The sequence below is a fragment of the Pelobates fuscus genome, chromosome 1 (assembly GCF_036172605.1).
Source record: "Pelobates fuscus isolate aPelFus1 chromosome 1, aPelFus1.pri, whole genome shotgun sequence".
Taxonomy (NCBI): Eukaryota; Metazoa; Chordata; class Amphibia; order Anura; family Pelobatidae; genus Pelobates; species Pelobates fuscus.
This window is the reverse complement of record NC_086317.1, coordinates 268,471,477-268,495,174: the sequence shown is the minus strand read 5'-3', so window position 1 is coordinate 268,495,174 and position 23,698 is coordinate 268,471,477.

The following is a 23,698-nucleotide window of genomic DNA, read 5'->3' as shown; positions in this document are numbered from 1 at the left end:
GCGTCAGTGGCACACCCTTTTACCCTTCCCTTTCACTTCCTGCTTCACTGGACACTGCTGTTAGGGGTTCTGGATTTACTTGAAAGATGAAAGCATAAATTAGAGAGAGATTAGCATAGAGTATGTGTTTTCATATAGCTGCATCCTTTGAGTTTCCCTCCAACGCCATCTCCATCAGATACATGACGCTTGGGAGGTATGTTTTAGTGTTTTTGGTCGATAAGATTCTGTAATTAGGCCCATCATAATTGTCAGCTCCAGGCCCTCTAGGCTCTTAATCTGGCCCTGCCCCCGTTTCATTGTATCACTTGGTTTGTTTATATAATGCATTCTTTAGTTCAGGCTAATGGTTAGTTACAGAAAGGGTAGAATTTTTTTGTCTTTGTTAGCTTGTAGAAAGCAAAATTGAGTCTGCTCTGTTCTGAGTGACTCTGGCAATATACACTTTTAATTTCTATTTTAGCACAAAATGTCTGCCGACATAAATATCTTGACAGTGTGTTAAATCAGTGAGTGTGTGTGTGCCAGTGTGCGTCAAATCGGTAAGAGTGTTTCTGTCAGTTAGTGGGTGTGTATCAGTGTCCTCTATGTGTACATGTGTTTATTTGTCAGTTCTCCCTGGGTGTAAATGTGTATGTCAGTGTCTTCTGTATGTATGTCAGGCTTGTTCTCCAATATGGGATTAACTTAAATATCAGTGTCTATATGTTTAACTTTGAATTTAAATCAATAGAAATTACTTTCTTGAGGCAGGGTTACTTAAGATTTTTTTTGCATGAATATTTCTCAATAAAAAAGATTGAGAAACACAGGTTTAGAGTAGGCAGCAGATAGGGTTGGGAGCTGGCTTAGCAGAACCTCCAAGTTTTACGCCTTACTGGTCATGGTAAGAGCTGCCTCTTTGCAGTGTGTGCCTGGGATAGGGGGAGGCAGGGGCCATATGTGGAACTGGTGGTTTCCATTTGCACTGGTGGTGAAGTCTGCCACCTGCTGAAGTCCCTGTGGCTGTTCTTGGAGAAGGATGGTGTGGATTGTGGTCAGCTGGCTGCAGGTTATTATCCCAGGTATGCAGGGAAAGTGGCTGTCAGCCTGTCCTGCTTCTCCTCCTCTTCATTAGTGTTATTATGAAATAACATACAATTTCATGTATTTATCCTTCTTTAATACAAAATGTTTCATTAATATTTTTAGTTTATATTTCACATGTTACTTACTCTCTACGCAGGCTCCATTGTCAGGTGTCAGGTGTCAACAGTCCTTCTCACTCCCTGGATGGAAGTAGAACATATGGTCCCATGGAGAAGCTGCTCACACCAAGCATGGTGCACTGAGCAGCTTTGCCCTTCACATGTCTCACTGTTACAGAGATCTGCTTAGAGCGTGTTATGCCTTACCTCCCTCCTGTAATCATAATATTGTTGCTTGTGTTTTGTAAGCTGTAGTTCTTGCTGAGAGAACATACAGCTGAGGCACCTTGTCCAGGTAGGCTTCGACCAGTGCCTCCCTTGAGAACCTCTCCTCAATTACTCTGCATCACACGCAGGAAAGGCTCAGCAAATTCTTGTTCTCGCTCCTGTGATCCGAAATAAGCACACATGATGCCCTACTCTTCCTTTTTTTGAATTCTACAAATCATCGTTCTCTCATTCTCATCACTGTCATTAAAAAATAGCATCACTGTAATTAAATAATAGCTGTTACTAGTTACGAGCTGTTGTTAACAGTGACAACTTGCAGCCTCTATACACAAAAAAAGGAAATGAGAACTTGATCTTTTAACACGTCAACTCGAACATTATTGCAAAAGGATTAGAGAATACATCAGCATAATAAATTATACAAAGTGCTGAGTATCATTTGGAATTACGTACTAATATTTGCAGTGAATCTGCTATTTATATATTTTTTCCAGTTTCACATATTTTGGCCTAAAATTTGCAATTCCTTAATCAATATCTAACACTTCTTAGTTTAGCGATTAAACATGCAAATTTCAGAAATAGGAGAAAGTAGACATTTGGCCGACAGTGATGCTACCATAGCCTAGACACCATACAGTGCTTTTTCCGGCAACAACATTTAGAAAAAATGCCATATCTCAGGTTTTATTTTAAGCTATCAATCCATTGCTTTTTTTTCTGTAAAGAACCTGTGATATTCATATTTTTAAACCATAAATACATATCCTTCATAAACACTCCAACACTAAAGGTAAATTTATTTAGTTTGTAAAATGTTTTTAAAAGACACAATCTAGAATTTGTATCTATCCAGTATTCATCAGATCTTGTTTATCTCTGGTGTATTCTATACTTTAGAGAATATGAATAAAGTTATATAGTAGCAGAAAGCCACTACTATTCATATGTCTAGATTGTTGTATCTTAAATCTAAACTTCGCAGTTTGATAAATTCTCTCCTCGCAATAAATACCTATTTTCTTTTCTGATAGACATAATTCCTGCTCCTGTATTGATTATATGTTTATGGAAAAAATGTCCATAAAACATATCAAGTCTGCTTTGTTAGGGCTATAATTTGGTCCAATCATGAATAACTCAAACTACTAAAGAAAAATGTCTATCTGTTGATAAGAACATGTGGAGATAAAATGACTATCTTGTATCTCTAGGATAGATTTATAATGTATAATCATATAGAACATATTAATCTGGAAAAAAGCTTCATATTTTAAACTAAGCTCTATAAAAGATGTGTGTGTCACCACAAATAGGCTAGCTTATAAGACGATTATCAAAGGGTATACGTTCAATATGTGCCATATTTTATACATGAAGATAATGGAAGGTAAATTCAACGCTATACTTCTTTATTGCTAATATTTGACAATCAGTATGAACCCAAAACAATATCAACTTTGTATATATTTTGTATATATATATATATACAGATTTTATTTATATATACACACCTCAATTAAAACATTGATTCAGAGCAAGCAAATTATTTACATCAGAGGTTTAAGAATTCTTAAATAGCCGATTCAAACACACACACAAAAAAATAATCATGATTGCATCCCAGCTACTTTTGTAATTTCACATCCCAAACCATATCACTTAACCCCTTAAGGACAGAGCTTCGGAAGCTTGTCTTTCACTTTATGACAACGGCATTTTTTGCATTTTTTGCTGTTTGCGTTCAACTGCAATTTGCATTTGACTAATTTATTGCACCGACGCATATTATATACCGTTTTTTAAAGGACAGAAAGGGCTTTCATTTGATGTAACATATATATATATATATATATATATATATATATACATGCTTATTTATTATAAAAAAAAATACAGAAAAATGCAAAAAAAAAATGTGATTTTTTTTTACAGTTTTTGCAATAATAATGTGTGCCTAATTAGTGCAGGTTAAGGAAAGTAATTAAAAATAAATTCATTTAGTTGTTCTGATTTACAGAATATATAATGTGTCTGGGATTTTAAGTTTTTTTTGGTAGTTACAGGTCACAAAGCACAAGGAGTAAAATAAACTTTTAATATGGAGCGATTTTAGAATTTGGTATGTTTGTCTTGTAAGCTTTATAGCCATAAAAGAAAACAAAATTGCCACACAAAAGTATATATTTATATAAAGTAGACACCACAGGCTATTTACCTAAGGTTGTTTTGACACTTTCTACGTAGCCATTTTACCGCCAACCTCTGCTAAATATTGGAGTAAAATTGTGTTTTTTTGGGGTTTTCGCACACAAACTTATAACAAAGAACTTCTCATGTGTATTTTGTAAAGTTGGTGTGTGCTATTCCTGTACAAAGTTTTATTATGTGTTCAGTTACTTCTGCTGAGTACAACGGTACCCCCATTGTATGTCTTTGGCACTATTTCGTGAAGCTACAGTGCCATATAGGAGACCTGTCCTTTTCAGTATTCACAGTAGAATTTTGAGAGACGGATTTAATGAGCCTATGCTTCCATTTGGGGTAATATAACCAGGGGTCAAGTCCTGGGGAAAAAAGTGTGGGAACTCACCCAAGATACCCGCATCCCCCCCCCCCCCCCCAATTTTCTTTTTAAATAATTTACACTCCTATGCATATAGTGCAGTGCAGGGTGTGTATAATGCATGTAGTGTGTTTGTAGTGAATGCAGAGTATTAATAATGTATGTAGTGTGTTTGTAGTGAGTACAGAGTGTGTATAGTGAATGTAGTGTATTTGTAATGAGTGCAGAGTGTGTATAATTAATGCAGTGTGTGTAGTGAGTGCAGAGTGTGTATAATGAATGTAACGTGTTTGTAGTGAGTGCAGTGTGTATAATAAATGTAGTGTGTTTGTAGTGAGTGCAGAGTGTGTATAATTAATGCAGTGTTTGTAGTGAGTGCAGAGTGTGTATAATGAATGTAGTGTGTTTGTAGTGAGTGCAGTGTGTATAATAAATGTAGTGTGTTTGTAGTGAGTGCAGAGTGTGTATAGTGAATGCAGTGTGTTTGTAGTTAGTGCAAAGTGTGTATAATGAATGCAGTGTGTGTAGTGAATGTAGTGTGTTTGTAGTGAGTGCAGAGTGTGCATAATGAATGCAGAGTGTGTATAGTGAATGTAGTGAGTGCAGAGTGTGTATAGTGAATGTAGTGTGTTTGTAGTGAGTGCAGAGTGTGTATATTGAATGCAGTGTGTATAGTGAATGCAGAGTGTGTATAATGAATGTAGTGTGTTTGTAGTAAGTGCAGATTGTGTGTAATGAATGCAGTGTGTGTGTGTGCTGGAAGATGTGTGTGTGCGGGATGATGTGTGTGTGTGTGTGTGTGTGTGTGCTGAATGATGTGTGTGTGCTGGATGATAGGGGGGAAGCATTTTTTTTTTTAATTTATGTGTTCATATTTTTTTATTCCCCCTTCCCTGCTTCTTACCTTGCCAGGGAGGGGGGAGATCACCTGGTGGTCCGGTGGTATGGTGGAGAGAGCCAGCCGCTGCACACGCGGGCCCAGCACACTCTGTGTTCCCTCTCTTTCTTCCTACCACAACCTTTGTGTTTCTCTTACTTTCTCATCAGCCCCTTTTGTGTGTCTCTTTTCTCCTCACAGCCCTTTTGAGTCTCTTTCTTCCCCCCAGCCCCTTTGTGTGTCTCTTTCTTTGCCCCACCACTTTCTGTGTCTCTTTCTCCCACCACAAGCCCCTTTGCCTGGCTTTTTCCTCCCAAACCATACAGACATAGATATACAGGTACAAATACATACATGCACAAAGGCACAACCATACAGACACATAGTCATAAAAGGAACACAAACAAACACAGTCATACAAGCAACCAGTCATGCACAGACACACAGACAGTCATACACAGACATACAGGCAACCGGTCATATAGGGACACACAGACGGTCATACAGAGACACGCAGACAGTCATACAAAGACATGAAGACACATTCATACAGAGACATGAAGACACATTCATACAGAGACATGAAGACACAGTCATACAGTGACAAAGATACAGTCATACAGTGACATACAGAACAAGGCATAGAGACACAGTTATACAGAGACATACGGACACAGTCATACAGAGATTTACACACAGTCATACAGAGACAAACAGACGAAAGGCATACAGAGACATACATAAACAGACATATACTGCTAGTGATGAGAGGAGGAGAGGGATGGCTGCTAGTGATAGGGGGGGATAAGGGATGGCTGCTAGTGGTGGGAGGGAAATAAGGGATGGCTGCTAGTGATGGGAGGGAGATAAGGAATGGCTGCAAGTGATGGGAGGGAGAGAGGATGATAGCTGTTAGTAACAGAGAGAGGAGGATTGCTGCTAGTGATAGGGGTGAGAGAGGGGTGGCTGCTAGTGATGGGAGGAGAAGGGGATGGCTGCTGGTGATATGGGTGAGTGAGGGATGGCTGCTAGTGATGGGGGAGAAAGGGATTGGCTGCTAATGATAGGGCAGAGGAGGATGGCTGCTAGTGATAGGGGTGAGTGAGGGATGGCTGCTAGTGATAGGGGTGAGTGAGGGATGGCTGCTAGTAATAGGGATGAGAGAGGGATGGCTGCTAGTGATGGGGAGAAGGGGATGGCTGCTAGTGATAGGGGTGAGTGAGGGATGGCTGCTAGTGCTGGGGAGAAGGGGATGGCTGCTAGTGGTAGGGGTGAGAGGGATGGCTGCTAGTGATGGGGAGAAGGGGATGGCTGCTAGTGATAGGGGTGAGAGAGGGATGGCTGCTAGTGATGGGGAGAAGGGGATGGCTGCTAGTGATAGGGGTGAGTGAGGGATGGCTGCTAGTGATAGGGGTGAGTGAGGGATGGCTGCTAGTGATAGGGGTGAGTGAGGGATGGCTGCTAGTAATAGGAGTGAGTGAAGGATGGCTGCTAGTGATGGGGAGAAGGGGATGGCTGCTAGTGATAGGGGTGAGAGAGGGATGGCTGCTAGTGATAGGGGTGAGTGAGGGATGGCTGCTAGTAATAGGAGTGAGTGAGGGATGGCTGCTAGTGATGGGGAGAAGGGGATGGCTGCTAGTGATAGGGGTGAGTGAGGGATGGCTGCTAGTGATAGGGGTGAGTGAGGGATGGCTGCTAGTGATAGGGGTGAGTGAGGGATGGCTGCTAGTAATAGGGATGAGAGAGGGATGGCTGCTAGTGATGGGGAGAAGGGGATGGCTGCTAGTGATAGGGGTGAGTGAGGGATGGCTGCTAGTGCTGGGGAGAAGGGGATGGCTGCTAGTGATAGGGGTGAGAGGGATGGCTGCTAGTGATGGGGAGAAGGGGATGGCTGCTAGTGATAGGGGTGAGAGAGGGATGGCTGCTAGTGATGGGGAGAAGGGGATGGCTGCTAGTGATAGGGGTGAGTGAGGGATGGCTGCTAGTGATAGGGGTGAGTGAGGGATGGCTGCTAGTGATAGGGGTGAGTGAGGGATGGCTGCTAGTAATAGGAGTGAGTGAGGGATGGCTGCTAGTGATGGGGAGAAGGGGATGGCTGCTAGTGATAGGGGTGAGAGAGGGATGGCTGCTAGTGATAGGGGTGAGTGAGGGATGGCTGCTAGTAATAGGGGTGAGAGAGGGATGGCTGTTAGTGTTTAGGGGAGAGGAAGCATAAGAGGAATAGAAGTGAGGTGGCACTGTTGGACCAATAAAACACAGAGCTCCACATAAACGATAAGATTTAGCTCTGTGGAGCTCTGTGCTGGATATATAATTATTTAATGAAAAAATAAATAAAACATGACTACTTACCGTTGGTGGTGTAATTAGCTGAAAAGAGATGATCTTTCCTCTCCCTGCTCGGTAATCCTCTAGCAGGGCCTGACAGGAAGTGAAGTTAAACACCCCGCCCACTGCAGTCTTCACTCTTCAGTAAACTACCGCGGGGGAGAGTAGTGTGAGCAGACACATCTCCTGCATCTTCACAGCAGACAGTGTATTGTGAGAGGCACTATGCAGGGGACGGGGAGAAATGAGGCAGCACAGCAACATTGCGCCCCCTGGGCCTGTCCTGCAGGATCACTAGCGGGAACGGCGTTCCTGCTTTGGAAAAAGTGCAGGAACGCCGTTCCCATGCGTTCCTACAGGACTCGAGCCCTGATTATAACAGTTTGACTGTTCAAAAAAAACCCACAAAGGCCTACCATTTGTAAAAGTAGACACTCCAGGGTATCTCATAAGGTGCATATTGTGCCTTAACATGCCCCCATTTTTTTACCATTACATGCCAAAGTATGTGGTAAAAAATAATTTTGTGCCTTTTTTACATACGGATTGCATTTTTGCTGGCCATTTTGTATATTTCATATGTGCCACTAAGTTCAAACCCCCCAAATTATGCTCAGCTAAGTCTTCTGAGTAAAAGGACACCCCCATTGTATGTCTATGGCACTATATCGTGAAGCTACAGTGCCATACAGGAGACCTGTCCTTTTCAGTATTCACAGTAGAATTTTGAGAGACGGATTTAATGAGCCTATGCTTCCATTTGGGGTATTATAACAGTTTGACTGTTCAAAAAAAACCCACAAAGGCCTACCATTTGTAAAAGTAGACACCCCAGGGTATCTCATAAGGTGCATATTGTGCCTTAACATGCCCCCATTTTTTTACCATTACATGCCAAAGTATGTGGTAAAAAATAATTTTGTGCATTTTTTACATACGGATTGCATTTTTGCTGGGCATTTTGTATATTTCATGTGTGCCACTAAGTTCAACCCCCCCAAATTATGCTCAGCTAAGTCTTCTGAGTAAAAGGACACCCCCATTGTATGTCTATGGCACTATTTTGTGAAGCTACAGTGCCATATAGGAGACCAAGCCATATCAGTTTTAACTTTGAATTTTGACGCCGGGCCTAAGTGCAATTTCCAAGCATCTTCGCAGGTTTTAAATTCAAACTACCCCACAAAGGCCTACCATTTCTTAAAGTAGACACCCCAGGGTATTTCAAAAGGCATATTTTGAACCTTAGCGTGGGATCATTTTTCCGCTAGAGTGTACCAGGTGTAGTGGTAATAAGCGTTTTTTCTGCCTTTTTGACACACAAAGTGAGTTTGCACAGTATATTTTGCAAACCATATGTGTACTACCACTGTATAATACTTCATATGTTGCTCAGCTATGTCTGCTGAGTACAAAAATACCCCCGTATGTACCTTTGCCAGGTATATGTGGACATCGGAGGGGCACATTTGGGACACAGCCATTCCATTTTTTTTTCCCCCCCAACTTTAAATTTTTACGCTGTGCCCATGTCCCATTTTAGAGTATTTTACCAGGCTATATAATCCAAATACCCCATAAAGCCATACCATTTCTTTAAGAAGACATCCCAGGGTATTTCAAAAGGCATATTTTGAACCTTAGCGTGGGATCATTTTTCCGCTAGCTTGTACCAGGTGTAGTGGTAATGAGCGTTATTAAATGTATTTTTTTACTTTTTTAAACTTTTTTTACTTTTTAAAACTATTTTTTAAACTTTTGTTTTGCTTATTAATTTTTTTAAAGTTTCCTAAACTTTCGTAAAACTTTTTTTTACAGATTTAACATTTTTCTAAGCTTTTTTTTTACGTTAACCCCTAACTAGCATTAAGCAGCACTAACAGTAAATTCCCAATTTTCCCATAACTCCCACCCACCCCAGCTAGCAAAATATTTAATTATACAAAATTTAAATTAGTTAATTAATTACATTTAACCCCTGAGGGTTAAAAAATAAATAAAAGTTCATCATCAGGGGTTAAAAAAAAATTAGATCACAGTATAATACTGTGATCTGTATTTTGATCACTGTAGACAGTGATCGACTGGCAGGGAAGGGGCTAATTTTTATTTGGACTGGGTAAAGGGTTTAATTTTTTACTTAAACGTTATTAAAACTTTTTTTAACTTAATTTTTTAACTTTTTAAAGCTTATTTTTAAAAAATTTTTAACGTTAACCCCTAGTTAGCCTAATACTAAATCCCCCAATTCCCCACTAACTTCCACCCTCCCCAGCTAGCTAAATTTATAATTTTAAAATATTTAAATTAATTAATAAAATAAATTTAACCCCTGAGGGTTAAAAAAAATAATAATTAACCCTCAGGGGGTTAAAAAAAAAATCAGATCATAGTAAAATGTAATCCCTGCCAATTGATCACTGTAGTCAGTGATCAATTGGCAGGGAAGGGGTTAATTTTTTATTAAAATGGGTAAAGGGGGGGTAAAGGGGGGTGGGATTTTAAATAAACTTTATTTTTTTAACACCAGGGGGCAGGATCAACACTGATCCGTCTCCCTGCACTTCACACTGAACCCGGAAGTGCAGGGAGGCGGAGGTGAGTATAGAGAGCACATGTGCCCGCTCAGACATGCTGTCAGAGCGGGCACATGTACTGGGGCAGCCGGATCCGGTGCTCCCGGTCTGCCTCTAATGCAGAGGCAGACCGGAGCACCATTAACCCCACGATCGCAGCGATTGCGGCGATCTGGGGTTAATTTTAATGGGTGACGGACGAGGTCCGTCACTCGTCATTAACGCATTCCCCTGAGTGACGGACCTCGTCCGTCACCCGTCGTTAAGGGGTTAAAGCATTGCACTGTTACTCTTAAAATTATGAAATGCCATTTGGACAATTACCAACATTACACAAAAATAACCATGTACCTGTTTTTCTGGCAATTAGTAAAGAGAAAGGCATTATTCTAAAAAAAACAAAAAACAACAACAACAACAACAACCCAATAAGAACTTTGAACCATGGTGGTTTTAAACTTTTACTAAAAGTGCTAGTACTTTGATTGCATATTTAGTCATATATTATAATGTTTTTCCACTAGAATAGCTTCATGCAACTATAGATACAATCCTCAAAAAATGGTAAACTATCTTTACCCTAGCTGAATTATGTTCCCTCAGACTTTCAAACAAAGGTTTTGAATCATTTGCAAAGCCAATAAATTGATTTGTTTACAACCAAAACATTGTGTTCAATACACTAGAAAAAGCAGAAGAGGCAGTGCTTCATAGGTGAAAGTTAGACTAAGAGAGCTATAGTGGATAAATCTAAAGTTAAAATACTAAAACACATATAAAATGAGGGCTGAGTATGAGGTAGACTGATTTGGAGTTAAGAGATGACGAAACACATACAATTATAAAAAATTACATAAAAAGCTTAAGATATAAACAAATGGTTCAGGTGAATTATCATTTTTTGTCAATATATAGTTTGGGGTATTTTTGCGAGGTATACTCGGGACAACACCTATTTTTTATTTTTCACATTTTTTTAATTTAATTTCTTCTCACTATTAGTGTGTTTTCATTGTTTTGTTCATGTAATTAACAAAAACAGTATATAAAGTAAAACTACAAACTCAAAAGCACCAATAGTATACAACTATTTTAAGAGTCTCTGAGTAAGCAAAGTCTTTCATCTTCTCCACAGATGCGGTGAAGAGGCAGTGATATTCTTAGATTTACTCTAATGCAGAAAGCATGCATAATAAAACAGGGGGATGAGCAAAAGCAAAGTGCTCTTAGGGTAAAAATATTAGACAAAATGTATTGATATTGAATAAGCATTCTATAAACAAATTATAAAAATGATAAATGAATTAAAATCTCATTTAGAAACAGCACTGTACTGGCCAGTGAAATAACAACCAGAGTTTAGTCACTCTATCTGCATTGGTTGGACATCATTTTAAATTCGTAGTTGTGTAGGTAAAAATTAATCTTTTCATATGTTGTTTGTATTCACCAATTTAGTGTAGTACAGTGAGGAGCTGAGAGGTAAATTCCAAAGTATCCATACGCGTTTCACCAGGTTGTCTCTTTCTTCAATGGTGCTTTCTAACTCTCGAGCTTGTTACATATATACAGCAGCTTTAGTGGGTGGTACCAAATTCACAATTAACTTTACTTACATTCAAAATAAAAAATGAGAAAAATTCAAACTAGTGCATTTACATATTAGCTGCACATCAAGGCTAAATTACTAAAAACATAAATATTCACTGCCTAAAATTTTTGGGTTGCGGGTTACCGTGATAACTCCTACTATATTGCAAATACAAATTAATGTCTAATATATATATATATGTAAAAAACAGATAAAATTTGTATCTTGTAAGACACTTTTTATTGGACTAACAACATTTTTAAATAACAAGCTTTCGGGAGAACCTCCCTTTCTCAAGTCTGAAGCATTTCTGAGCAAGACGACACATATAGTTGTAGATTATGCTAGCTTTAGTGTACCTATAATCTTAATTTTATTAATGACAGGAGGCGAATATTTGCTTAAGTCTCTCTTTACTAGAACTCCACAGCAGTAAAAAACACAGAGAGTTAAACAACCAATCAGAAAATAGTAAGGAGACCATATAACTCCCTTCCCAGCATTCCATTTCCTCTTTCTAACTGCGACAACAAATATAGTAAGGAAAAGCATAACACAATATAACAGAAGGTCCATCTTGACATAGATAACGATCCATGCAGAAACTGTTCAACCGAAACGAAGACATGAACTTGACCTCATCTTGATAACTTTACACTGAAACGAGAGAAAGACAGTCGAAAAGGGTGATTAGCCAATGAAGTGTACATCTAAATTCATGTAGCCACCCAACACAATCTGTAAGAGCAAACCACCAAGTCTATCGGGCCCGCCCCAGGATTAGAAAATACCGAAATAACCACTATAGAAACTGATCGGTAGAGTAATTCTTTATTCAACAAACATGCAATAACCAAGAAAAAAAAACCAAGGGTCGGGAAAAGAAAAAGGGTGGGAAATATTCGCCTCCTGTCATTAATAAAATTAAGATTATAGGTACACTAAAGCTAGCATAATCTACAATTTTATAACATGACAGGAGGCTTCATATTTGCTGTTTTAACGCTCATTCAGAAGAACCAACGATGCATGTTCCGCCGGTCTGAAGTAGAATCTCCGGAAGGTGTCCTCTCGAGACCAGTCTGCTGAACGTAGAATCTCGGAAAGAGAAGCACCTGCCATCAGTGCTCCAGATGCTGCCGCACCTCTGACTGAGTGAGCACCGAACGACGAATCCACACCGGCCAAGGACAGGAGCCATCTGATCCAGCGAGCCAGGGTAACGGTCGAAACCGGTTTATGAGGGCGAACGTAGGAGATCAACAGCTGTCCTGATTGAGAGGGTCGAAGCGGCTTGGTGACAGCCACATAACGAGACAGGGTAGAAACTACACAGAGCCTAGGGGCTTCTCGAAAAAATGGGTAGAAGACTGTAGAAGAGTCAGATTTGGTACGCCTTGTAATTGAAAAGGTCACCCCGTCCGGGGAAAAGGAGAAGGCGTTAACATCGAAAGCCCTAACGTCGGAGACCCGACGAAAAGACACCAAACATAACAGAAGCGCAAATTTGGCCGACAGTTGTCGTAGAGGAAGATCCTGATTTTCCGGCCAAGACTGAATGAAATCCAAGACCCGATGAACGTCCCAGAGCGATGTATATTTAGGAGCCGGGGGACGCGACAGTCTGATCCCTCTCAACAGCCTACAAACCAAAGGATCCTGTCCAATCGGCGTCCCTAGGAGAGGGACATGAGCCGCCGAGATGGCCGACCTGGCCACGTTCACTGAGCGATAAGATTTACCCTGGACAAACAGGTGCGAAAGGAAATTCAGAACGCTGGGGACAGGTGCTGTAAAGGGATCGACACTCCGTTCCACGCACCAGCGACACCAAACGTTCCAGGCGGATAAATAACATCTTCTCGTGCCTGGGGCCCACGAGTCCCATAGGAGGTCCCTAGCCGATTCCGATAGGTCCTCGACCCTCCAGGAGCCCCGGAAAGAGTCCAAGCCACCAAACGGAGATGGCCCTCCAGAACGAGGGGGTGATGGTTGCCTCGAGTGTCTGACAGGAGTGTCGGTAGTGCCGGGAGAAGGGGCGGATGTTGACAAGACAGCTCCAACAGTTCTGGGAACCAGGCCTGGCCCTGCCACAGAGGTGCCAGCAATACTAACGACACTCGTTGACGTTATAGCTGAAGTAGTACCCTGGGTATCATAGTGAAGGGCGGAAAAGCATAGGCTCCCTGTGACGGCCAGTCTTGAAGGAAGGCGTCCACCGCCGCGCACGTCGGGTCCGGGAGCCAGCTGAAGTACCTCGGGACCTGGAAGTTCGTTCTGGATGCGAACAGGTCCACCGTGAAAGGGCCCCTCCGTCGCGCCACCTCGAGGAAGACTTGCCGATGCAGAACCAGTCTGCCGTCAGGTTCGATACTCCTGGAAGATACTCCGCCTGGAGGGTGATATTGCGCTGAAGGCAAAAATTGTATATCTCCTTCGTGACTTCCGTCAGTGCTTGAGAACGTGCCCCCCCCAGGCGGTTGATATACTGCACCGCCGAGATATTGTCCATCCTCAGGAGGATGCAGCAATCCGACAGGTGGCCCGCCAGGCTGCGTATGGCGAATGACCCCGCGATCATCTCCAGGCAGTTGATGTGATATCCTGCCTCCGTGTTCGACCAGGGGCCTCCCGTGGAGGCAGTCGCACAGGTCGCACCCCAGCCCCACAAGCTCGCGTCTGACTCTAGGACAAAGTCTGGGGTCGGCCCGAAAATCGCCTTGCCATTCCAGGCCGACATGTGTAACAGCCACCATCGGAGCTCGGTCTTGACTTCCTGCGTGAGGGATATTCGCTGGTCATAAGAGGGCGTCCGGCGCAGGAAGCGCGCCTTCAGGCGCTGCATGGCCCTGTAGTGAAGGGGGCCCGGGTAGATGGCTTGGATAGAGGCGGACAGGAGACCCACTATTCGCGCCAGAACCCTGAGAGGAATCGTGACCTGGCGTAGAATTCTTCGAATCTCTTTCCGAATGGCCGTGATCTTCGTCTGGGGAAGTCGTAGGATGCACTGAACCGCATCGATCTCGAAACCCAGAAACTGAACCACCTGCGCTGGTGACAGGGCTGACTTCTCCCGGTTGACCACAAATCCCAGGGATTCGAACAAGGAGACCGTGAAGGCCGTCTGAGATTTCAGCCTGGAGGCGTCCTCGCAGAAGAGAAGCAAGTCGTCCAGGTATATCAGGCAACGAATGCCCCTGGAACGTAGGCATGTGGTCACCGGTTTCAGCAGCTTGGTGAAACACCACGGAGCCGAGCTGAGGCCGAAGGGAAGGCAGGTGAACTGGCAAGGCCTTCCTTCCCAAACGAAACGTAGAAAACGACGATGCTCCGTCGCCACCGGAACAGACAGGTATGCGTCCTTCAGATCCAGGCGAGTGAACCAATCCCCTTGATGCAAGAGGTCCCGTAGTAGATGGATGCCTTCCATCTTGAAGTGGTGGTAAGAAACGAAGGCGTTGAGACTCCTCAGGTTTATAACCGGTCGGAATTCTCCAGACTTCTTCTTGACCTGAAAAATCGAGCTGAAGAAACCGCCGTCATCCGGAGCCCACTGAACCGCCCCTTTGTCGAAGAGGGTTCGTATCTCGGCGTCCACCAAGGCCTTTGATTCCCTCGACGATACCGGCGTCCGGGGGCGGGATTCCTGAACGGGAGGGGAATGGAAGTCTATGACGTAACCCCGGACCGTTTGGAGGATCCATGCGTCCGAGGAGATGTCTTTCCACCTGTCGAGACAAAAACGTAAATGGCCGGCATGCAAATACCTGTGGTAAACATGTGGTGTCATGTGTCTCACCTGATGGCATTCTGCCCCGACCACGGGCGCGGTTACCTCTGCCGCGGTCCGACCTCCAGGAAGCGAAGGACCCCGGGCGGTAGCTGGGGAAGAAGGATGGAGAGCGGGATCCTCGTTGGCCCGAAGGCCAGAAGCGGCTGGAGGCACGACCCCGCTGCCTACCAGCCCTGCCAAAAACACGTGCAGAGTGGGAACGAAACACCCTCTTTATCGAAGTCTGCGCCTTATTCAGGGTGGTGTAGAGGTTAACATGCCTCTGGAGCTCCTTGATGAAGGGTTCGCCAAATAAAAGGCCCTTGGCTAACGGGCCCAACTCCTTGGAACCCAGCTCCGACAACTTGCCGTCCATGCGCATGAGGACTGCTCTTCTCCGTTCCGTGCACAGGGCCAAGTTGGAGTTGCCCAGCAGGCAAACAGAGCGCAATGCCCAATCCCTGATGGCAGTAGCGTCCAGGGGTGAGCCCTGAGTGACGGCCTCGTCCGCCATGGCCAGGATCCGTGACAGCGGTCCGAGCACGTCCAGCACTTTATCCTGTGCGAGGCGGAGGTTGCGCTCGACCCCTTTCTTGGGGTCGCGACCAGTCCGGGTCAAGTAGGTGGAGACCATCGGATCAAATTCGGGTGTTACAGCGACCTTGTCTGGCAAGGTAGGTCTCGGGCATTCTGCCCTCAGCCTCTTTCGAACTGCCCAGTCGAGGGGTCTGCGGACCCAATAGTGAACAAACTGGGCCAGGTGATCAGGCAGAGACCACTCGGGAGACCGGGGGTGCCGGATGTTGCGCGGATCAAAGAGGGGCACGCATGTGGCATCCAGGAACACGTCCTCCCCCAGAGGGACGCGTAGGTTCTCCGAGGTGGTCTCGTCGGCATCCTGATGGTATGCCTCCTCTTCTGAATCTTCCCCACCCCACCCGCCCTCGTCCTCCGAGGGGGACTGGTCCGCCCGCCATTCATCCAGGACAGATAGAGGCGCGGGAAGGGTGAAATCTTCCTCCTCTTCGGGGAAGTATCTCGGGCGTGCTGGAGAGGAAGCGGACGCCCGCTTAGGTCGCTTAGCAGGAGCCTTGCCCTTCCGGGCAGTATGCTCAGGGCCTGCACCCTTCCAGTAGCGCTTAGGTGCGCGTGCCTGGCTCCTGTCTGGAGAGTCAGGGTCGGACTCGACCAGCATGCGCTGGGCCTCCGGTGCCTCCCTCTCTTGGGGTGGTTGGGGCATAGCGCGTAAGAGCGCTTTTTCCACTGACGCGGCGACGGCCGCATTGATCATAGCCTGCAAGTTCTCTTGGGTCGAAGCGTCCATTTCAGAGCAGCAGCGTGACCCTGGAGTAAAAATGACAGGTGAGACCCGGTTAATATGAGAGCAATGTATGAGTGACAACAGTATGGCCCCAGAGGACCCCCGCGTAAACTCCCCACTGAATAATATAGGCCAGCAGCCGATGGGGGTTAAGCACGGTCAGAGCCGGCTTCGTAATAGGGCACAGGCGGGGGGTCCGAGCGTAAATATAGTCAGGGCTGGCCGGCAAAGGCGCAGGCCCAGCAGGCAGTCTTACGGCACAGACAAGGCAGGCCAATCTTATGGGCACAGATTAAACAGGCCAATCTTATGGGCACAGACAACGCAGGCCAATCTTATGGGCACAGACAAAGCAGGCCAATCTTATGGGCACAGACAAAGCAGGCCAATCTTATGGGCACAGACAAAGCAGGCCAATCTTATGGGCACAGACTCAGCAGGCCAGTATAATGGGCACAGACACAGCAGGCCAGTATAATGGGCACAGACACAGCGGGCCAGAATATGCACGGTGTCAGCAGGCCAATATTGTATGTACAGTCACATGTGCACTAGAAGCAACTGGGTACGTGCTCTCAAATAGTAGTGAGGATGAAATATACTCAGGGTCAACACGGGAAAAAAGGGGGACCCCAATATACCAATGTAAATAAAATGGAGCATACACCTTTAAGGGACACTGAACGCCCTGTACCTAAGGTGTTAACAGTACATCCATAAATAAAGGCTACCTGAGCAGGGCCATAGAAAGGGTCCCTGCATACACAAATGGGACGAAAACTGACCAAGGAGGGGAAGAGAGGGGGTTCCCAGACCCCACACAGGCCTGCAGCCGCGGTCTGTGTGAGTGGGAGCCCCCCGCGCCAGCAGAGTAGCAGGGAGCCTGGCGCCGAGAATCAAACGGGCGGGGGAGGGGGCGAGAGCAAGAGCTCCCTTCTCCGCCCGGCGGACACACGCGGTCCGCGGATCGGGGCCGCCGCGAGGTGCGGCCACGTGGTGAAAGTTCCGGTCGGCGGGAGAGCGCTCAGAAACGAGCGCCCCGCGACCGGAGCTGAGGGGAAAAGAACTCACGGACCGCTGGAGACGTACTCCGCGGTCCCGGTGCTCGGGGGGATCGGAGGAGGCAGAATGGGCCAGCCTCCAGAAACCCCCGAGCGGGGAAAAAAAGTGTGACAGCCAAAGGGAGGAAAAAAGGGGACAGTGAGAAAAAACGGGGATAGAGATCCCCAGAGGGTAGAACACCGGAATGAAAGGGAGTCCCCAGATCTTAAATGCACAGAAAAGTAAAATACATAAAATACATAAACCCACAATAAAGGTATATGAAGTATGTAGAATTAATAAACCCAAAGCCACCAACTAAAAAGCAGGAGGCAGTGGTACTCTGACCTGTTACTGATGCGGAGCAGTAAAGAAAGAGGGAATGGAATGCTGGGAAGGGAGTTATATGGTCTCCTTACTATTTTCTGATTGGTTGTTTAACGCTCTGTGTTTTTTACTGCTGTGGAGTTCTAGTAAAGAGAGACTTAAGCAAATATGAAGCCTCCTGTCATGTTATAAAATTCAAACTTGAGTTGTGATATAGGGGTTAAAGTGACATGAGTGCAGATAAGACACAGGTTTCATAGAAAATAGACAACATTCTTGCAGAGGATCATAAATATCTTTCTGAAGATCAGAATGAGGGGGGAGAGGGAGAAAAAAAACAAAAAACAAGCAGACAGTGCAGACAGTGGTACACTGTATACATACACACATACACACATACACACACTAATAATTAATAATTGTATTGCTCTAGGAGTGCTTTCTCTGCTCCCTCCCCCCTACTTTTGTCTCCTTAACTACAGATATCAATTCTACAGTGTAACAGACTATAAGTATACACACATATACACCTGGGCTTGTAGACACCCTATAAGGGATCACACTTGCTTGCACTGTATCATCTGTTTGTAAATACTTCTCAACACTTGAGGGGTTCTATACATATGTATGTGCACCAGCACTTTTCTGTTTTGTGATTGTTTCTGTACCTTATTACCTGGGTATATTGTGGGTGCTGCAAACCTATTTATATTTTATCTTAATTTTTTGCGCCAACTTATCTACTGCACATTTTTTCTGTATACATGCACATGAACTCATATACAGAAATATAAATGCACAGTCACATATATAAGCATACATTCATAAGAATATGGGAAAGCATAGGTCTATACATAGTACTTTGTATATTGATAGAATAAACATACTGGAATATGTTTTGAAGTGTTTATACAAATGACAGAACAGTAAGATAATGTGGTGGAGTGTTCATGTAAAGTGTTGGTAGTGGGACAGGAAACCAAAATCAATCATTAGTCCTCTATTCTTGTTGTTAAACAGTTTGATCATTCAGGCTTCAAAAGTTTTTCTTTCTTGGGTATTTTAAAAACTCCTTTCAGTACTTTGATTTTTAGGTCCTTCATTGAGTGGCCAGGCTGGGTAAAGTTGTGTCCCACAGGAGTGCAGTACGATTCTTCTTTCTGGTGTTTAATGGAGTGCCTATGCATATTCATTCTGCCATTTAATTGCTGGGTGGTTTCCCCAATGTAGCATCCTAGGTGGCATTTGGTGCATTGAATCATTTATACCATATTGCTGGATGTGCAGGAGTATGATCCTTTAATGTTCTAGGTTTTATTGTTGTGTGTGGCTGTGCTGTCTGTTCATATGTGCTGACACAGTTTGCAGCAATGTTTTTTGCATTGACTGGTCCCATTTTCTTTATTCTTCTCATCAGTGGGCAGCTTCCTGTTGATGGATTTTTGTTGAGGTTTGGTGGTTGTCTGAAGGCCAAGGGTGTTTCAGAGAAAATGTTTTTCAGAGTCTCAACTTCTGTTAACATTGGTTGTAGGTCTTTAATAATTTTCCATATTTCCTCAAGAGCTGGGTTGTAGGTGATCACAAGTGGCACTCATGTAGATATTTTTTCTCTCTGTACTGTAGCAGGCCCGTGCGTCTCCACGCAGAGCAGAGTTGATTTGTTTGGTAATAGTCTTTGGTTTGTGGCCTTTCTGTCTCATGGATTGGGAGAGTACATTTAGATGGGAATTACGGTCATTAGGATAAAAACTTATGCGATGCTACCTAGTGGCTTGGCAGTAGATGATGCCCTGTTTAGTATGGAAGTGGTGGAAGCTGGAGCTGTGAAGGTATCTGCACCTGTCTGTGGGTTTTCTGTAAACCGAGGTGCGGATTGTGCCATTGTTACATGTCACATTGGTGTCCAGATAATTCACAGATTTAGTGGAATATTAAATTTTTAGTTTGATTGATGGATGTAATGTGTTAAAAGAGTCATGGAACTGTATCAGTTATTCTTCGCTGCAGTCCAAATTATGAAGATATCATTGATATAGCGATAATATTTGTATGGTTTGGTGTGCTGTATTTCTAGGAATCGCTGTTCAAGATCTGACATAAATAGATTAGCATATTGGGGTGCCATCTCAGTGCCCATAGCCGTGCCCATGGATTGTAAGTAAACCTCATTGTTAAAACTGAAATAATTATGTATGAGAATGAATAGTGCCAGTTCTGTGATAATTTGGGAGCTGCATTTTTGGTTGTCGGCATAAGAGAGAAAATGGAAGCAAGCATTGATGCCATCTGTATGTGGAATGTTGCTGTACAGAGATTCCACATGCACGGATACAAGGATGGTGCTAGCAGGGAGATTGGTGATTTGGCTGAGTTTGTTGAGGAAGTCGATTGTGTCTTTTATGAAGCTGTTGGTGTTGGGGACTAGAGGTTTTCGGGTATTTTCTACCAGTCTAATCACTGGACTAATACGGCTACAATTTATATTCTAAAAATTGTTTTTAATTATGTGAAAGAAATTCTAATAAATATCAGCAGTTGAAAATATATGCATGCACATTAAAGCTCATTATTAGGATAACAGTATGTGATGCTACAGTGATACAATGTACATTTTATGAGACAAAATTGCTAAAATATACAACTTTTTAAACCGCTAAACGACATCCTATCTCTTAATTAGTAGATGCACCAAGTAGTATATATGCCTGCTTGATTCTGGTGATATATAACATGGAAATTCTTTGATTGATATTCAATATTGCAGAAAGAAATATATATTCAAAATTCCAGAAAGAAAAAGAGCACCAGAATCAGAATATTTTGGGTGTACTGGAAAGCAAAGTTGAAATTTATTTTTGGGCGCAAGCTCCACGCAGCATCATGTTTTAAGCCTAATTTGTGGCTTCTCTTAATCCATACTCTCTAAGCTGCAGGTCCCATGTAACCTGTAGGAGCAGTATTGCCCTCTTGTAAACCAGATTACCTGTGGTGGAAACTCTGACAGTCTTTCTGCGGCTTTCCTGAGAGTGGAAATGGCGAGAAGCTGCCAATCTCGGCAACTTGTAGGCAGGTCGTCGGTGCTTGTGCCTATCATTCCCCTCCCACTGGTGAGGGTTATCCCAGCACCCACAACTTCTGACACCCCTGAACCACTTACCTGTGCTAAATCATGCTAGGAGCATCAACAGCACCCGTGTGCAAAGGGAATCTCTAAGATGGCGGAAGCACCAGCCGCTCCTGTGAACACTACTAAGCAGTTCCAGGGTGCTCTCCAAGGCTCAGTGGACTGAGCTCTGACTTGATGAAGCTTTTACACGTTTCTGGGCAGAACTAGAGACTCGCATGGCAATTAACTTGCAACAGCCGCAAAAGAGAGATCAGAGGTGCAAACACCAGGGAGTGAGCCTTCTTCGGGTACATTTTCTCCTGCCACCACTAATGCTTACCCACCTGGGCTGAAAGCCATATGGAAGTTGATCCCAGGGCATCATCTGCACAGACAGAGAACTACTCGCTGCAGCACAGGACCAACAAGGCCATTTGTTGCCCCAATGGGGTAAGGTCTGGGACTTTCAGAACCTCCAAGACCGCAGTTCGCAGATGCTTCCTCTCTACAGGGCCTGAGGCTGGAGGGATGCTTCCCCTCACTTTCACTTTGCCACCACACCCACTGACCTTCTTCTGATAATAGTGCATGTCCTAAGCATGGAAATCAGATACTGACAAGCTACTTCACGCTCAGTGGCGTACTAAGGGGGGGGCAGCCCGCCCCGGGTGCCACTGACTAGGGGGGTGCCATGACTTCCAGTGTCATGTGTCACCCCCATCATTACGCTGCGCACAGCCGCAGCACCTTTGCGGCCAAACACCGGCGGGACTTCCTTCTTTATGAGGAGGAGGGGGAGGAGCTTTGCGGGCCGCGGCGTCGCGCAACGTGATGACGACGTGCCCAACGCCGTCAGTCCGCCTTCACGGATATTCAGCGGAAGGATCCATTTCCGGGCGGTGAGGCACCCAGTGGTCGGACTCGGCGGGCAAGCAAGGCATCATCAAAATGTAAGTATAAAGTAGTTATTTTATGTCTGGGGCTGAATTAATTAAAGGGGGGGTGTATTAATTAGAGGGGGGTGGATTAATTAGAGGGGGGGTGGATTAATTAAAGGGGGGTGTATTAATTAGAGGGGGGTGTATTAATTAGAGGGGGTGGATTAATTAGAGGGGGTGGATTAATTAAAGGGGGGGTGTATTAATTAGAGGGGGGTGTATTAATTAGAGGGGGTGTATTAATTATGGGGGTGTATTAATTAGAGGGGGGTTTATTAATTAGAGGGGGTGTATTAATTAGAGGGGGTGTATTAATTAGAGGGGGTGGATTAATTAAAGGGGGTGGATTAATTAAAGGGGGGTGTATTAATTAGAGGGGGTGTATTAATTAGAGGGGGTGTATTAATTAGAGGGGGGTATTAATTAGAGGGGGGTGGATTAATTAGAGGGGGTGGATTAATTAGAGGGAGTGTATAATTTATTAATTAGAGGGGGTGTATTAATTAGAGGGGGGTGTATTAATTAGAGGGGGTGTATTAATTAGAGGGGGGTGTATTAATTAGAGGGGGTGTATTAATTAGATGGGGGTGTATTAATTAGAGGGGGTGTATTAATTAGAGGGAGGTGTATTAATAAGAGGGGGTGTATTAATTAGAGGGGGGTGTATTAATTAGAGGGGGTGGATTAATTAGAGGGGCTGTATAATGTATTAATTAGAGGGGGGCGGATTAATTAGAGGGGGTGGATTAATTAGAGGGGGGTGTATTAATTAGAGGGGGTGTATTAATTAGAGGGGGTGGATTAATTAGAGGGGGGTGTATTAATTAGAGGGGGTGTATTAATTAGATGGGGGTGTATTAATTAGAGGGAGGTGTATTAATTAGAGGGGGTGTATTAATTAGAGGGAGGTGTATTAATTAGAGGGGGTATATTAATTAGAGGGGGTGGATTAATTAGAGGGGGTGGATTAATTAGAGGGGGGTGTATTAATTAGAGGGGGTGTATTAATTAGAGGGGGTGGATTAATTAGAGGGGGTGGATTAATTAGAGGGGGTGGATTAATTAGAGGGGGGTGGATTAATTAGAGGGGGTGGATTAATTAGAGGGGGTGGATTAATTAAAGGGGGGTGGATTAATTAGAGGGGGTGGATTAATTAGAGGGGGTGGATTAATTAGAGGGGGGTGTATTAATTAGAGGGGGTGTATTAATTAGAGGGGGTGTATTAATTAGAGGGGGTGTATTAATTAGAAGGGGGTGTATTAATTAGAGCGGGGTGTATTAATTAGAGGGGGTGGATTAATTAGAGGGGGTGGATTAATTAGAGGGGGTGGATTAGTTAGAGGGGGGTGGATTAATTAGAGGGGGTGGATTAATTAGAGGGGGTGTATAATGTATTAATTAGAGGGGGTGTATTAATTAGAGGGGGGTGTATTAATTAGAGGGGGTGGATTAATTAGAGGGGGTGGATTAATTAAAGAGGGGTTGTGGATTCATTAAAGAGGGGTTGTGGATTAATTAAAGAGGGGGTGGATTAATTAAAGGGGGTGCAGCACGGGGGAAGTTTATTTAGAGGGGGTATGTTTAATTAAAGGGGAGGTGCAGGGTTTTTTTTTATTAAGGGGGTTGCAGTATTTTATTTATTAAGGGAGGATGTGCACTGCAGATTTTTGATTTTTATTAAGGGGGTGTGCAGGGTTTTTATTAAGGGGTGTGTGCATGTTTTTTGTTAGGTGGGTTGTGAAAGTTTTTGTTTTTTATTAAGGGGGTGTGCAGGGTTTTTATTAAGGGTTTGCAGGATTTTTTTTAATTAAGGGGGGTTGTGCAGGTTTTGTTTTT